Here is a 15,748-nt window from a genome sequence, read left to right as displayed (position 1 = left end):
GTCTGTCTTCTTCCAGCTCTCGACATAAAGTCTCCAGAACTGCTCCCCTGAGCTCTTCACGCAAAAAGACCAAGTCTTTACTTGGCTTCCATATTGTTCTGCTACTGTCTGCTTTTCCATTTGTTGAAAGCCGTCTCCACCAAAAATGCATCGTTCTTAAGCTCTACAGACATCATTTGACTCAACATGACCACTTCTTGGACTACCTTAATATATTACAACAATATTTAAATAAAAAAGTTATAAGTATTCGGTCACACTCAGATCACTCATAATAATTACAAATAAAGGTTAATAAATAAAGAAGCTACTATTCTTGCACTTATGTTAAATGGCAAAGATCTGTGGATAAATTTTGTTTACATAGTTATTATGCCTTCTTGCTAGATGCGACTTTTCGTTCTCATTTCAATTGTAGTGTCCGCTAGTACATGCGGCTGACCACTTTTAAATTAGTCCAGTTTTTTATCAGCATTTTCAGTCAACATTTAAATAAAGTTACTGGCAAAATGTAAGCTCTTCATTAACACATGTATGACAAAATGAGAGGTATTCATGCTGCATTCATTTGCATTGTGTTACTATGGAGAATTAAATGTTCTGACAAACATTTGCATAACGAAAAGGATATAAAATAGTCTTAAATCAATAAATAAAATAGATAGATATACGTAGCTTTCAGGGATAGTGCAATGCTATCATCTGAGACACCGTTTGTTGAAATCGCATGAAGCGTTTAAAAGTTGTTAATGCAGAGGTTCATTATGAAAATGTTTAGTCACTGTGGAATATTAACATCTGTAGTTTTAAAGACACTGAAATATTGTTGTGTCATAGTATGCACCTCATTTATATGAGATCACAGATGTATTCAATTCTGTCTCGATACTTGACTGTAAATTGCAGATTCTCAAAGGACTGGAAGAAGCCGTCTTTCAGATTGTCTCAAAGTCCGCCAATGCTGGCCATTCCGCATTCTGCTGAGCGAGCGACCATTGTCCGGCTACCCTCTTTTGGTGTTTGCCCACATCCGGCTAAAGCTGCTCGTCTTCTGTCCTGGAGCGGCCGCTGCGGCCCGTCCTGAGCCTCGAACCCGCTAACGTTCAGCCATACATCAAATTCACCTTCCCTCGTAGCAATTCTGGGCGGCTGACTAGCTCGCCTCCATATGCGTTACAACGTCCTGCATCCTCAACAGCCGCACTCAGGGTCTCCTCCACTTCTCAGATGAGGCTCCCTAGTAGGGATGACGGTTGTCGCCGAAACAATCGGTTTTCGGTTATATCGTTTGTTTTTTCCACGCCAGTTCAAGTAGACTGTTAAAACTGATCAAAATAACCGGTTTCTGAAATAACAGACTTCCTCTCTTTTCCTACTATTTGCCGTAATAATCGAAGAAATTAAATAAAGATTGAAAGATGTTGACTCTATCAGTTTCAAGGTACATAGAATTAAAATATTATGTTAAACAGACAAGTATAAGAAAACTTAGTCAGTCCACTATTTGCTGCTTTTCTCAGAAAGTGACAAGTGGTTGAACACTACAAAAAATCACTTCTATTCTCCTACATATTCTAATTTCTTTACACTCTGCTCAAAACTCGTACTGTAATCGAGGATCATACAACTATGTGGGCATTAGGAATAGTTAGTGCTAAAGGGTGAAAACTGAGGTGGAAGAATATTGTTTTTGGTGTTAATTTGTCCGTTTTCAAGGGTTACAAGCATATAAAGGCATATTATGTAGACAGAAGCAGCAGGTCAGCTACTTTCTATTTTTATAGCATACTACAAACGAATAAGTTTTTAATTTATACTGTTACCATATTTTCCTTCCTCTTTTATTACTTCATGTAAACAGCAGACAAATCTTTAATCTTATAAAGCAATTGAAGCTTTGCAGTTCATTGCTACGTCACTTCGTAAAAATATTTCCAGAGTAGGGTTGGTGCCGTTTTACAATACAACGGATATCGGGCGACGACAACGAGGAACTACCATATTACCTGGTGGGAACAGGTCTTGTACACTGCACGTACATGCGTGCCATAAGCAACGACACACGGCAATAGGGATATTATTGTCTCAGCAGAGCTGAGACGCGCAGGTCGCGGAAGTGGCGTCAAATCGAAAGACCTGCACCAGGCGAACGGTCTACCCGACGGGAGGCCCTAGCCACACGACATTTCCATTTCCAGCAGAGCTGTACCAGTTGTTATGCCACGTGTTTGTTCTCGTTTCTGTTGGCATTGTTTTTCTTCCGATAACTAGCAAACCCCTCCGCCTTGTACCTGCTCGGATCCTGCTGAAGGAGTGGCACTTGTTCATTCGTAACGCAAATGGGCGAGGTCGGACAGCCAGCTCCCACATTGATCCTCTGCCTCGAGAGGCGTGAACGTGTTACTACCTGCTGCTTATTCTGCGGTGGGCGCGGCTCTCCGCGTCGAATACGTCGGAATGTATCCCGGTAGCAGAGCCCGTAGGCGAAACAAACGATACCTTAAGGAAGTGTGACGTGCCACTTTCTTCGCCACCTCAACACCCCGACGCAGCAGTCTGCAGATGGCTGATCAAGTGATCAACAGCGTCTTCAGCTGTTCGAGAACTGCGGCCAGCTCCTCCCTGCGTTCTCATACAGCAAGCCTACTTGCTATCCGTCCTACTACTAAAATTCGGATGTAAACAACAGGTAAAAAATATTGGTGAAAACGAGCCCGTTTGTCTTTTAGACAAGGATTTACAATGCAAAACTTGTTAAAAACACAACGCAGGGTACTACAAAACATTGCCGGCCGGTGTGGCCGTGCGGTTCTAGGTGCTTCAGTCTGGAACCGCGTGACCGCTACCGTCGCAGGCTCGAATCCTGCCTCGGGCATGGTTGTGTATGATGTCCTTAAGTTAGTTAGGTTTAAGTAGTTCTAAGTTCTAGGGGACTGATGACCTCAGATGTTCAGTCCCATAGTGCTCAGAGCTATTTGAACTAGAAAACATTACAGACACTTTTAATACTCAACCCTAGAATACGTTGAACAGTTTCAACAACTCCGTGCTATCATAATTTGTGCTATGTCCTTTGAAGATACAGTGCTCTGTGACTTCGTTGATTATTCCTTATGGTGTACCCTCGTGCTTCATGAATCTCTCCCGTACTGTATAGGAGGTCTAATCTACGTAAATGTTCTCACACTTGCACAGGATGTGATATACTCCTGGTTTCCAGAGTGTCGTCCTTAGCAGACCCCCAACAAGGTTTTCATACTGGACGGCGTGAAAATACACATTTGAAGTTATGTTAACAGAGTAGTCTTGCAGTTTTCGTGCATGTGTTCAAGACTAGGGCTAAACGTCCTCACACCAGGTTCGTCTTCTTTCGCTACAAGCTGTGCTCTAGGCACTTTCGATATTATGACACGCATCACCGGCAATTGTTGTAACCGCTTTTCGGGATTCTGAGGACACCTTCTCTTTGTGAATGGGCACGGCAGCTGGAAGCATGAAAGTATAAAGCTGCATGCGTTGGTTTACGGTAAACGCAGGGTCTTCGAGTGCGATCTTGTCTTCGCTTGACGAGCACGTCCAGGAGAGGAAGCCGATTGTTGTCTTATATCTCCACCACTATCCAACACATCACAAATCCATTAAATGCAAAGAAACGCCGGCATTGACACATTACGTGTATCAACCTAAACATCACACCATCCTTAAACTCATCTAAGCGTTGGGAAACTTTCCATTGTCTCACTGGCAAAATTCTTGTTCCTCACTCCCCACTCCTGCACAGTAATCGCCCTGTATATGATAAACTAAGGAAAACAAACCATTCTGCATCCTACTTAACATGTATTTTTTCTATTCCTGATGACACTGCAACTTTATAACTCCGTATTCCTATAGTCCGCGAAGGCAACCACACGTCCGTCGTACCGTTTGCTCCCAGAGTCCTGTACCTAATAAAATAACGGACATAATATTTCATAAAAAGTAAACACTGCTCCTTGTCAAGCCGGCATTATCTATACGTGCCTGAACGAAATCCTTCCCTTACTTCCTAGAAAACTTTCTCTACCTTCACAACGGCATCCATCAAACAAGCAACTATCCGGAGCTCTGAAATATCTCTGAGTCCTGTTTTACTTAAACACATTATACCACAAAGTGGCACCTCCTCTTACCGACCCATCAGCCCCATCTCGGTGTTCAGTTAGGCGTTAGAGTCCCTCAGCTCTCGCTAAAGGTCAATACGTCGCCAGCAACGAGTTCCTTCCGGAGAAATATCTTTAAAGGCAGAAAAGGGTAGCACCTACGTAGGCCAAAAGTCATACCAGAATCAAACAACATCGAGATTCCACAGAAATAATGGCAATTTATTCATTTTAATTAAGCTTCGCCAACTGTGATATGTGTGGTATGCTATGTCACGAACTTACTCCTCTCATGCAGTTAACAAGAATAACGAAGCATTTGACTAGACTGGAATCTGAATACATTTCCACGATATATACACTCCTGGAAATTGAAATAAGAACACCGTGAATTCATTGTCCCAGGAAGGGGAAACTTTATTGACACATTCCTGGGGTCAGATACATCACATGATCACACTGACAGAACCACAGGCACATAGACACAGGCAACAGAGCATGCACAATGTCGGCACTAGTACACTGTGTATCCACCTTTCGCAGCAATGCAGGCTGCTATTCTCCCATGGAGACGATCGTAGAGATGCTGGATGTAGTCCTGTGGAACGGCTTGCCATGCCATTTCCACCTGGCGCCTCAGTTGGACCAGCGTTCGTGCTGGACGTGCAGACCGCGTGAGACGACGCTTCATCCAGTCCCAAACATGCTCAATGGGGGACAGATCCGGAGATCTTGCTGGCCAGGGTAGTTGACTTACCCCCTTCTAGAGCACGTTGGGTGGCACGGGATACATGCGGACGTGCATTGTCCTGTTGGAACTGCAAGTTCCCTTGCCGGTCTAGGAATGGTAGAACGATGGGTTCGATGACGGTTTGGATGTACCGTGCACTATTCAGTGTCCCCTCGACGATCACCAGTGGTGTACGGCCAGTGTAGGAGATCGCTCCCCACACCATGATGCCGGGTGTTGGCCCTGTGTGCCTCGGTCGTATGCAGTCCTGTTTGTGGCGCTCACCTGCACGGCGCCAAACACGCATACGACCATCATTGGCACCAAGGCAGAAGCGACTCTCATCGCTGAAGACGACACGTCTCCATTCGTCCCTCCATTCACGCCTGTCGCGACACCACTGGAGGCGGGCTGCACGATGTTGGGGCGTGAGCGGAAGACGGCCTAACGGTGTGCGGGACCGTAGCCCAGCTTCATGGAGACGGTTGCGAATGGTCCTCGCCGATACCCCAGGAGCAACAGTGTCCGTAATTTGCTGGGAAGTGGCGGTGCGGTCCCCTACGGCACTGCGTAGGATCCTACGGTCTTGGCGTGCATCCGTGCGTCGCTGCGGTCCGGTCCCAGGTCGACGGGCACGTGCACCTTCTGCCGACCACTGGCGACAACATCGATGTACTGTGGAGACCTCACGCCCCACGTGTTGAGCAATTCGGCGGTACGTCCACCCGGCCTCCCGCATGCCCACTATACGCCCTCGCTCAAAGTCCGTCAACTGCACATACGGTTCACGTCCACGCTGTCGCGGCATGCTACCAGTGTTAAAGACTGCGATGGATCTCCGTATGCCACGGCAAACTGGCTGACACTGACGGCGGCGGTGCACAAATGCTGCGCAGCTAGCGCCATTCGACGGCCAACACCGTGGTTCCTGGTGTGTCCGCTGTGCCGTGCGTGTGATCATTGCTTGTAGAGCCCTCTCGCAGTGTCCGGAGCAAGTATGGTGGGTCTGACACACCGGTGTCAATGTGTTCTTTTTTCCATTTCCAGGAGTGTAGTTTGTATTTGCTTCTGTTTTACAGGACGAAATCCTGGCATTCATCATCAGTCGCATTCTGTCCCCCTCTTACACTGAAGCGCTAAAGAAACTGGTATAGTTATGCGTATTCAAATACAGAGGTATGTAAACTGGCAGAAGACGGCGCAGCAGACGGCAACACGTATAAGAGACAATAAGTGTCTGATGCAGTTGTTAAATCGGCTACTGCTCCTACAATTGCAGGTTATCAAGATTTAAGTGAGTTTGAATGTTTTGTTATAGTCGGCGCACGAGTGATGGGACACGGCATCACCGAGGTAGCAATGAAGCGGGGATTTTCTCATACGAACATTTCACGAGTGCACAGTGAATATCAGGAATCCGATAAAAAATCCAATCTCCGACATCACTGCGACCGGAAAAAGATCCTACAAGAACGGGACCAACGTCGACTGAAGAGAATCGTTCAACATGACAGAAGTGCAATCCTTCCGCAAAGTGCTACAGATTTCAGTGCTGGGCCATCAACAAGTGTTATCGTGCGAATCATTCAACGATATACCTTCGAACCATCGATATGGGCTTTCGGAGCCGAGGGCCCACTCGAGTACCCTTTATGACTGGACGACAGAAAGTTTTACGCCTCGTCTGGGCCCGTCAACACCGACATTGGGCTGTTGATGACTGGAAACATTATGCCTGACCCGACGAGTCTAGTTTCAAATTGTTTCGAGTGGATGGACGTTTACGGTTATGGAGACAACCTCATGAATCCATGGACCCTGCATGTCAGCAGTGGACTATTCAAGCTGGTGGAAGTCCTGTAATGGTGTGGGGCGTGAGCAGTTGGAGTGATATGGTACTCCTGATACGTCTAGATACCACTCTGACAGATGACACGTACGTAAGCATCCTGTCTGATCACCTGCATCCATTCGTGTCCATTGTGCATTCAGACGGACTTGCTCAGTTCCAACAGCACAATGAGACACCCCACATGTCTAGGATTGCTACATGGTGGCTCCAGGCACACTCTTCTGAGTTAAAATACTTCCGCTGGCCACCAAACTCCCCAGACATGAACATTATTGAGCACATTTGGGATGTCTTGCAACGTGCTTTTCAGAAGAGATCTCCGCCCCCTCGTACTCTTAGGGATTTATGAACAGCCCTGCAGGATTCATCGTGTCATTTCCCTCCAGCACTACTTCAGACATTAGTCGAGTCCACGTCACGTCGTGCTGCGGCACTTCTGCGTGTTCGCGGGGGCCCTGCACGGTATTAGGTAGGTGTACCAGTTTCTTTGGCTCTTCATTGTATTTTCACCACTAAAAAGGCCCACCAGTATTCCTCTAAGCAAGTCTCGAACTGATAGAACGGTGAGACATCCACAATACGTGAACAGCATCGAGCGTAGCCAACGGCACAAGACAACACAGAACAAGACGTCGAGAGTAGACGAAATATCAAAATCCGACTAATATCCCGGCGAGGGTCTTCTCGTATCCCAACTCCTCCCACGTGACCTGCACGAAGTAAAGAATGTGAATTCATTAGACAAAGCCGGTGAATTTCTCTGAAACCAGAAGTACTTTCGGGAGTGTGCCCAGAACAGTATTGTTCAAATGTGCAAATGTGTGTGAAATCTTATGGGACTTAACTGCTAAGGTCATCAGTCCCTAAGCTTACACACTACTTAACCTAAATTATCCTAAGGGCAAACACACACACATCCATGCCCGAGGGAGGACTGTAACCTCAGCCGGGATCAGCCACACAGTCCATGACTGCAGCGCCTGAGACCGCTCGGCTAGTCCCGCGCGGAATGCAATTTGAAATTTTTTGTTAATTTGTGGTAATGTCTTATGAGACCAAACTGCTAAGGTCATCGGTCCCTAAGCTTACACACTACTTACTCTAACTTAGACTAACTTACGCTAAGGACGACACACACACCCGTGCCCGAGGGAGGACTCTAACTTGCGAAGGGGGGAGCCGCGCGGACCATGACAAGACGTCTGAGACCGCGCAGCTACCCCGTATGGCGCGTAATCTGACATAGCATTCGAAAATTCCTCTGCGCGAATAGCTGTAAATTTATGTTGCATACCTCCTCAACCCATTGAAATTCCTACTGCGTGGTAGTTAACCGTTTATTAACGCCAGAGTTAAAGTTATTTGTTATAACGTACGGAGAGCTGGTGGGAAATATGCTGAAGACTGACGGAACAAGTTTTCGAAAGTATGCCATGCTGCAGTGGCTGACAACCAGGTATGCTGTAAATATACATTTATTCATTACAGAGAAAGTACACAACAAGAAGCTATTGCACTCTCCTTCAGTTTTTCAGCATCAACTAAAATTGCTTAACCGTGTAGACGCTGAAGTCGGATCTGTTGCCCATTCAGCCATCCATAAAGACTCTTATCATAGTGATACTGTTCGTCTAGACAGTCTTGGGAAGAACTATTGAAAACGTTTTCCGAAAACTGTCTTGGTAATTAGACAGCCCACACGGTATGGAAATATTTTAGACCTTGTAGTTAGAAACAGGCCCAACCTTATCGACGGTGTCAGTATAGAGACATGGGTTAGTGACCATGATGTCACCATAGCGACTATGGTAACTAAAGTTAATAAATCTATCAAGAAGGCTTGGAGAGTATTTCTGCTAGAAAGAGCAGATAAGCAGTTGTTAGCATCCCACTTAGATAATGAACTGACATCATGCAGTTTCAGTCTGATGGACGGAGAGGAATTATATGCAAAGTTTAAACTGTCTTTAAATTGCGCTCTGAAGAAATATGTGCGGAGTAAGTGTATTAAATACGGAAAAGAACGTTGATTTAACAGCGAAATTCAGAAAATGCTGAGGAAGCAAAGGCTGTTGCACTCGCGGTTCAGAAGTCAACGCACAAACGACGACAGGCAAAAGTTCGTATAAATTCGGTGCGCGAAGGGTACAACAAGCAGCACCGTCATACCTTAGGAATAGATCTTTCCGAGAACCAGAGAAAATTCTGGTCCTATGTAAAATCTCTAAGTTGGTTTAAGGCTGGCGGGGCCACGATTTCGGCTGGAGGACCGTAGAGCCTAAAAGCTCAGCCGCGCTTCCCACACCGCCACGCCACGCTGCCCGAGCGCGAGGAGGAGGAAGAGGGGAAAACTGCGAACACCCTGCATTTAACTGGCAGTACAGTCGCACTGCATACTACTCGTTTTTATATTTCACATTTCTCAACAATATAGGCAACGAAAAAAATTAATTTTCAATATTATTTAATTATTTTTAGTTCGCTGAAGACATAATATGATTTTTATCTGTTACAAACCTGTCAGCATACAGACAGATGCAGGCAATTTCACAGAGTTTTGCACTGAAGTTGCCACTTGATCGTGACTTATTTAGTTTCATAATCAAAAAAGGTCTTTCACACAAATATTTCGACTGAAATATTGTAACACTTTTGCACTCTCGTTATGGACTTGGAAACTCTACGCGTGGAAAGCAATATAGACATCCTGGACAGTTTTAACATAAAAATAGTTGTCATTAAAATTGGAACTACCCTGTAGGTCACTCACGTACATCTGCACACGCACAGCACCGCTTTCAACTGAAAGGGCAAGTGGTCTCGAAAGCAGCTCGGAAAAAGGTGTCAGATTAACAGCGTCCTCAAAATCTATATAAAACTATCCTTGTAGTTCTTCCAAGTCCACAATGAATTCTTCAGTCCCTATGTTTTCTCTAACGCCAGTGAGCTTATGGGATTGGACTATCTTTGCAGAATGTGTCCATTCTACAACGCAATTTTCTTGCTAAATACATCCCCGTCACATCAGAAAGAAGTTTGCGATGTCTTACTATGAACAGAGTGCAGTCAAGTCTACGTTCCATTTCGGATGTTCTAATTTCCATTCTTGCATTCCTTTACAAACTAACACCGCCCAACAGGCCTTGAAGGCCCAAAGGTTGTCATCCTCAGCCCTTAGGCGTCACCGAGTGCGGATACGGAGGGGCATGTGGTCAGAATTCCGTTCTCCCGGCCGTTGTCCGTTTTCGTGGCCGGTACCGCTACTTCTCAATCAAGTAGCTCTTCAATTCGCCTCACAAGTCCTGAGTGCACCCCGCTTGCCAAAAGCGTTCGGTAGATCTGGACGGTGACCCATCCAAGAGCTAGCCAAGCCCGACGGTCCTTAACTTCGGTGATCTGTCGGGAACCGGTATTACCACGACAGCAATGCCGTTGGCTCTAGCACCCTTTGTCCTTTATAAATTCCACAATAGTGAGTTTTAAATCGATCTGTATGGTGACCCATCCAAGTGCTAGCCAAGCCCGACGGTCCTTAACTTCGGTGATCTGACGAGAACCGGCATTACCACTGCAGCAAGGCCGTTGGCTCTTGCACCCTCTGTCCTTTATAAACTCCACAACAGTGGGTTTTAAATCGAAAAATCGATCCAAGCGTGCCCCATGAATTAACCAACATGCTTTGCAGTAATATATGAAGTACCCATACTCTTCGTTGGCCCGCCCGGTTAGCCGTGCTTTCCCGCCTTTCCGGGCGGGAAGGCACGCCGTTCCCCGGCACGAATCCGCCCGGGCGGATTAGTGTCAAGGTCCCGTGTGCAGGCCCATCTGTTGATGGTTTTTAGGCGGTTTTCCATCTGCCTCAGTTAATGCGGGCTGGCTCCCCATTCTTCCACCTCAGTTACACTATGTCGGCGACTGCTGAGCAAACACTCCTCCACGTACACTCACACACACAATTACCCTACCACGTAAACATTGGGGTTACACTCGTCTGTTGTGAGACTTTCCCGGAGGGGAGGGGGGCGGGAGGGTGGGGGGGGGGGGGGTCCACTGGGGGCAGAACCGCACAATAAAACTAAATTCGATGTGGGGCGGCGGAGGGGTGAGTTGACTGCTGTAGCCTGTTGTGAACTTGTGTACCAATGAGGCTACGGCGGTTACGAAGCCTCTCCGTCGTTTCTAGCCCCCAATTCAATACAATACAATATAATACTCTTCGTTCAGTTCCACTGAAAGCTGTTGCAACTGACAATGTAATTATGCGTGCGATTTCAGAAATTTTGCTGTTCGTGACGCCAATTTCATAACGTACTCCAGGCCTGCATATTTAACACAAAGAGCTTTTTGATGTACAGAACAATGAATCTTGTCTGTCAATTGTTGTAATTTTTTGCTCTTCCATTGTCAACTATGTGGTGTCACCGCCAGACACCACACTTGCTAGGTGGTAGCCTTTAAATCGGCCGCGGTCCGTTAGTATACGTCGGACCTGCATGTCGCCACTATCAGTGATTGCAGACCGAGCGCCGCCACACGGCAGGCCTAGAGAGACTTCCTAGCTCTCGCCCCTATTGTACAACCGACTTTGCTAGCGATGGTTCACTGACAAAATACGCTTTCATTTGCCGAGACGATAGTTAGCATAGCCTTCAGCTACGTCATTTGCTACGACCTAGCAAGGCGCGATTACCAGTTACTATTGATACTGAATCATGTACACTCAAGAGAGACGCTCATCATTTATGGATTAAAGTTAAGTATTCCACCAGCTACGTCCGTTTTTCTAAAGTCTAATTTCCTTGTCCTGTTCCAGACCTCACGCCAGCCTGCGTGAGCTAAAACGCGTGCCTTTGGGCTTCCTCTAATAACACGGTGTTGGCTCTCCTGCCAACCCACAACAAACTACATCTTTAAATTCATTCTGCATGGTATTGTACTGCCGTTTCATTGCAAATATGTAGTACCTGTCGTTTATGCGAATTGAGAATTCTCATCCCCTTCTTCCGTCACACCCATTCATTTAAAAGGATTGCGAAGACAGATCGCTAGACTGCCTCTTTTTGTGCATACAGCCGCTGGACCTGTTAACGTCCTTTACATCATGAACAAACAGGGAAGGATAAACAGAGCTGATTTACGATTCTGCCGAACCCGAGATAGTTGTACCGACCAAAAAATGCCGCACCGCAATGCTTAAATGAGACGTCGCGCTGTTCCGGGTATTTCGGAGAAGGACCGAGCAAAGCCGAGTGACAGTCCGGGCCCGGGCCCGCCTGCGGATCGCTCACGCTACACGCGTCAAGTCTGGCACATCGTCGTGACTAGTGACCGCACGTACTAGGAAACCTGTGGAACTTGGGACACTGTCTCAACGACCTCGGATGTGAACTGGAGTGACCTGGACTTGCGTAATCGCTATGGATTGTGAAGTGCTATTGTGAACCAGTACCGTTGTGAATGAATCATTTAAGTATTTTGGATTGTTACTGTGTTACTCTCATATAACAGTTTCTATCCATTCACTCTTTGACCAGTCTGGTCTGGCAGTAAAAAATAACAAACAGAAAACCAAAGTTTTAAACTTCGCATTTAAGAAATCGTTCATACAGTAGGCTCGTAAAACTTACCATCGCTTGACCATCGCACAGACTCCCGTACGGAGGACATAGTAATAAGTAATCCTAGCGTAGAGAAACAGTTAAAGGAGTTGAAAGCAAGTAAGTCGCCATGTCCTGGTGGAATCCCAGTTCGGTTTTACAAAGTGTACTCTATGGCATTAGCCGCTTACTTAGCGTGCATGTGTTCCGAATCTCTCGCCCATCGCAAAGACCCAAGCGACTAGAAAAAACCGCAAATGACTCCTGTATGTAAGAAAGGTAAAGCAACGGACCCGCAGAATGACAGACGAATATCCTTACCATCGGTTTGCTGCAGATTTCTTGAACATGTTCTCAATTCGAATACAATAAATTTCCTTGAGACGGAAAGTCTTCTGTCCACGAATCAGCACCAATTACAGCGTTTCGTGTGAAACTCAACTTGCCCTCTTCTCGTATGATACCCTGTGAACCATGTATGGAGAGCAACAGGCAGATTCCATATTCTTAGATTTCCAAAAAGCGTTTGACATGGTGCCCCACTGCAGACTGTTAACGAAGGTACGAGCATGCAGAACAGTTTCCTAGGTATGTGAGTGGCTTGAAGACATATTAAGTAACAGAACCCAGTACGTTCTCCTCGACGGCAAGTGTTCATCAGAGACAAGAGTAACGCGGGAGTGCTCCAGAGAAGTGTGATAGGACCGCTGTTTGTTCTATTCACATAAATGGTCAGGCGAACAGGGTGATCAGCGTTCTGCGACGGTTTGCTGATGATGCTTTGGTGCACGGGTAGTTGTCGTTGAGTGACTGTAGGTAGATACAAGATGACTTAGCCAAAATTTCTAGTTGGTGTAGTGAATGGTAGATAGCTCTAAATCTAGAAAAATGTATGTCAATGGAAATGAGTGGGAAGAACAAATTAATAATGTTCGGATTGGATTGATTTGGGGAAAGACACCAAACAGCGAGATCATCGGTGTCCGTGGATTAGGGAAGGATGGGGAAGGAAGTCGGTCGCGTCCTGTCAAAGGAACTATCCCGGCATTTGCCTGAAGCGATTTAGGGAAATCACGGAAAACCTAAATCAGGATGGCCGGACGCGGGATTGAATCATCATCCTCCCGAAGGCGAGTCCAGTGTGCTAACCACTGCACCACCTCGCTCGGTATATAATGTTCGAATATAGCATTAGCAGCGTGCTGTTTGACACAGTCAAGTCGATTAAATGTCTAGGCGTAATATTTCAAAGGGACATGAAAGAGAACGAACATGTGAGGACTATAACAGGAAGCCGAATGGTCAATTTCCGTTCATTGAGAGAATTTTAGGAAGGTGTGGTTCATCTGCAAAGAATATCGCAAATAGGACACTAGTGCGACCCATTCTTGAATCCTGCTCGAGTGGCTGGGATCCGCACCAGGTCGGATTAAAGAAAGACGCGGAAGCAATTCAGAGGCGGGCTGCTGGATTTGTTACCCTAAGGTTTCAACAACACGCTAGTATTAAGGAGATGCGTCGCGAACGCAAATGGGAATCCCTGGAGGGAAGGCGACGTTGTTTTCGAGCAGAACTCTCGAGTAAATTTAGAGGACCGTCAGCTGAAGCTGACTGCAGAACAATTCTACCGCCATCAACATACATTTCGCGTAAGGTCCACGAAGAAACGATATGAAACGTTATAGCTCGTACGGAGGCGTATATATAGTCGTTTTTCCCCCTCTCTGTTTGCCAGTGGAACAGGAAAGGAAATAACTAGCACTGGTAGAGGGTACGCACCGTACGGATTTTGTTTTGGGGTATCTTATTCCGTTCTTCAGTGAAGCCAGTGAAGTGTCTTGAAGAATATTTCTTAGAACTGGGCGATCAGGACCACGTCCTGTGTGGGCTCGTGTTCCAAATGTTCTAGACAATTCTTGCTCCATCACATTAAAGTCCAATCTCTGATAAACATCCCTGGTGATGGGTACTACACGTAACCAGCCATGAAGCGGATTTGAGCGTGCAGCGGGCGCCATACGTTCTAATAGAATATGCTCGATGTATACACGAGAGGTAGAGTAAATACTGACAACGGCGTGACGTTTAGCCGACAGTGTTGATGCCACCTCGCGCGACCGCAGAACCTTTCCCGTTTCTGCTGACCTGTTAGACAGCGTCTAGCACGTATCGCTCACATCGGAACGTCTATTCCTGTATACGCCTATCAACCTGCACCAAAAGAAATCTTTACTGGGCTGATTTATTGTGGTGCAGTATCCAGTTAATATGGATACGGCTGAACACAACGACAGACAGCTGTGTTACGGAGAAGGAGCGTTTGGTTGCTCAACGGCAAGGTTATCAGAGAGCTACGTTACGTTGCCACCTTAATCATGGCCTTCTAAAAGGACATATGGGTCGTAAGTTCGTTTCTCGAAACTTCTTCATTGCGTGTAGTAACACATTGTAGCTTCAGTGACACTTACGCGATTTTGTTACAGTTCTTTGACAGTTTCAATTCGAGGGTGCAACGCAGAAATGGCCAAATACTTGCCATAGCATTGGGCTGTCAGAGAATCGATGGCCTTTTCCGTATCGTCGTATGGTCGCAGAGTATAGACTGCACTACGTGCGTATGGCATGTCTTCTGCGACATAACGAAATGCCCAGCTCCCAGATCAAAATGAATGAACTTGCGATTTATTCGCCCTTAAAATTTTTTGAATTCTTCAAACATGCTAACGCACTGCAAAACCATGACACACCGATGTTTACTTTGTCTAATACATTTGTTTATGGAATTATTTAACCTCGTAACTTGCACCTAAAACGGATAGTCCGTATTTTACTAGTGAATTCGTCATATTTGAGACTGAATGACAACAATAAAACAAAATGATGATATAACAATAATCGTTGAAAATAATTATATGTATGGAGAAAAAGTACAAAATTTAAAAGTCGCGTAGAGAGTTATAAAAAAGCTAAGCTGATAGAATTTTATAGAGGCTTTGGAAAAGATCTGGTGACAAACGTTGGTTGTCCGTAGCGATGAGATGCACGTCTCGTTCAAAAAAGTGGTTCAAATGGCTCTGAGTACCATGGGACTTAACATCTGAGGTCATCAGTCCCCTAGAACTTAGAACTACTTAAACCTAACTAACCTAAAGACATCACACACATCCATGCCCGAGGCAGGATTCGAACCTGCGACAGTAGCAGTCGCGCGGTTCCGGACTGAAGCGCCTAGAACCGCTCGGCCACCGCGGCCGGCCGTCTCGTTCAAAATCAAGGAGAGATATTAGTGTTCGTTTGATAGGTACGCCCTTACATGGCTTTTGAAGGTAGAGTTGCAAGTCAGTTCTCTGATGTTGCAAGAGAAATCATTGTAGACTTGGGTTCCTGCGTCGGAAAAGAATTTAGGGAAGGTACTTCTGTGATATGA

The sequence above is a fragment of the Schistocerca serialis genome, chromosome 3 (genome assembly GCF_023864345.2).
Source record: "Schistocerca serialis cubense isolate TAMUIC-IGC-003099 chromosome 3, iqSchSeri2.2, whole genome shotgun sequence".
Lineage (NCBI taxonomy): Eukaryota > Metazoa > Arthropoda > Insecta > Orthoptera > Acrididae > Schistocerca > Schistocerca serialis.
The sequence above is the reverse complement of the archived record's forward strand: the minus strand, read 5'-3'. Positions refer to the sequence as shown.